At 39.7% G+C, this 2,297-nt stretch overlaps 1 long non-coding RNA gene across 1 annotated transcript; it reads left to right on the top strand.

Annotated features, from left to right (window-relative positions):
- The first annotated feature begins 932 nt into the window (after positions 1 to 932).
- On the top strand, positions 933 to 1,864 carry LOC149145982 (uncharacterized). Its single transcript, XR_016265198.1, has 3 exons — positions 933 to 1,434; positions 1,588 to 1,686; positions 1,832 to 1,864. It is a non-coding gene; the product is annotated as an uncharacterized LOC149145982 (long non-coding RNA).
- Positions 1,865 to 2,297: the final 433 nt, after the last annotated feature.

Raw genomic sequence — 2,297 nt, 5'->3', positions numbered from 1 at the left:
ACTTAATAGATTTGGTAGGAAAACTTTCAATCCATTGTTTGCATTTCCCTTGAAGTGAATCATAAAATAACATAATGCAAACATCCTCATGTTTAACTCTAAGAAGCTCAACAAAATGACAGAAATCTGAGATATGCTTCAGAGTTAAACTCAAATCTTCTCCATTAAATTTTGGACCATTCCTTAGAAAATATGCATCCTTGGGAAAATGAAAATTCTGTGGCCAAAATTTTTTTAGCCTAGCTTAAAGACAGGGTGTTTTCGTAGCGCATAAATCCGTTAACAGTTTCGCAGCGCCATCTGTTTTAGTGATTTCGTAGCAAAAACACTGACCTTGCATTGGCTGCGCTGTGAAATTGGGAAATGACAGATATTTAAGGTGAATTGATGGAAACACTGCAGGAAACGAGGTTTATCAAACTGTTATATGTGGGCCTGTACTCCATTGAAGGAAGGGGATGATATGACTTGCCGTTGTCTGCATATGCTTTGAAGGGGAACATTCTAGTGGTAGTTTTACTTTGCGCTCACAGCATTTGCTCCATACAAGGTAAGATTAGGACCATTTCAAACACATGATAACATCAACTTGCAGGAAACAAGCATTTAATCATCAAATCTCAAGCTATTTGGCCAAATGGTTTCAGTTCAAACTGATGAGTCAGGCCTTGATGTTAATGTTAAAGAAGCTTTCCTAGAGTTTACATCTCATAAGAATGAAAGTCACTCATTAGATGGTTAAATTTATGAGAATTCAAAGTTGGAAAAGATGAAAGGATCGTTGCATAATGTTGGTGTGAAGGCTAAAATGAAAATAGTTAAATCTGATAATGTCACGGGAGTTTCCTTTGCAGCTTCCAATTGTTTGATGACAAATTGATGCACTGGAGAGGATTCATTGTATTTGGGGTTTATTCATCTCAAGACTGGGTTGTGTGCATTAGAGGCAAGCTTCCAACAGACGGTGCACGTTTGTCGAAGGCCGCAAAAAACTGTTGACTCTTGGAACTCGTAAGCTGTATTGTGTTGAGAGGATTTGTTGACACATACATCCACCGCCTCCATCGTCATCATAATAGACCCCAGCATTTCATTTACCTGTCGACGGTTCGAATCCCCTTCGGAGGCGCAATTGCTTTTTCCGCAGAGGTTCTGTCTGGCCGCTGCCAAGAGATCCGACGTTGATTTAAAAATCCAAGGATAAGGATGGGGCTTTGACGGCTTTTCAAGTAGCTTTTGATCGGTGTGAGAACGAGTATCAGGTTTTCCTTCTGAAAGTTAGAGATCGACTACCAGAATCCAAAACTCAGTCATCAAATAACCCAAGTTATAATATTTGGCTCTGGCATAGCTGCTTTTTGTCTGAACTTTTCGATCTTCTATGTTATTTGCTCGACAACCGCCGTTACTTTCAATGTTGCAGGGAATATGAAGGTGGCAGTTGCAAATTTTGGTATTATGGCTTATATTTCGCAATCCAATATCCTTCTTAAATGCAGTAGGGTGTGCGATTTCCCTTTTAGGTTGCACTTTCTATGGATATGTGAGACATGTTTTGACACCCATTAAGTTACCGTGAAAGCCCAGATGGAGTTCTCTTGAATTGAACGGATTACCGCAGATGGGTATTTTATTGGTCCACGAAGTTCGCAGGGTTTTATGCTTAACAGAGATCCAGTTTTTATGGTGTTGATCGTGCTCTCCCCGGTTAAATAGAGAAACCCAACTCATTTCTTTGGCACCTACGTTTCTTCCATTTTTGCATTATGGTTAAATATTGTTGGCTAAATCGTTTTTGGGGATAAGCTTTCCTGCATATAATTCTTCACAGGTTAAGGTCTGTTCAGATACAGTTTTGGAGACATGCGCCGGATGTGATAGCCAGAGAGGATAAAGAAGGATCATTGTCTATCGGAGTTTATCGTGGAAGAAATCCATTTGCACTGCATCCTATTTAGGAGGAAGGAATTTCGAATGACAGAAGCTCAGCCTAGCCTGTTGCTAATTCTGTATTTACATGTGCATCAGCTTCTTATAGCAGTCACTCGAACAATTTTGTGGCAGACCCTTTTCTCTATATTCAGGGAGATGTTCTGTACCTGTTCTTTGAGACAAAGAATGATTTAACAATATATACATGATGCCCGAGAGTAGTCAGAAAGGGAATCTTCGTTTTTACCGGGCATTGGATTTTCCTCTGGAGTGGAGACTTAGAAAGGTGCTTCGTAAGAAGCTACTTGTAGACACTTTCTTGATTCACTATAATAAAATTACTGGCTTTTTGGATCAGATGTCAG

The sequence above is a fragment of the Pinus tabuliformis genome, chromosome X, assembly GCF_031772625.1.
Source record: "Pinus tabuliformis cultivar Carrire ecotype Pingquan chromosome X, CPIR1, whole genome shotgun sequence".
NCBI lineage: Eukaryota > Viridiplantae > Streptophyta > Pinopsida > Pinales > Pinaceae > Pinus > Pinus tabuliformis.
The sequence above is the reverse complement of the archived record's forward strand: the minus strand, read 5'-3'. Positions and strand labels throughout refer to the sequence as shown.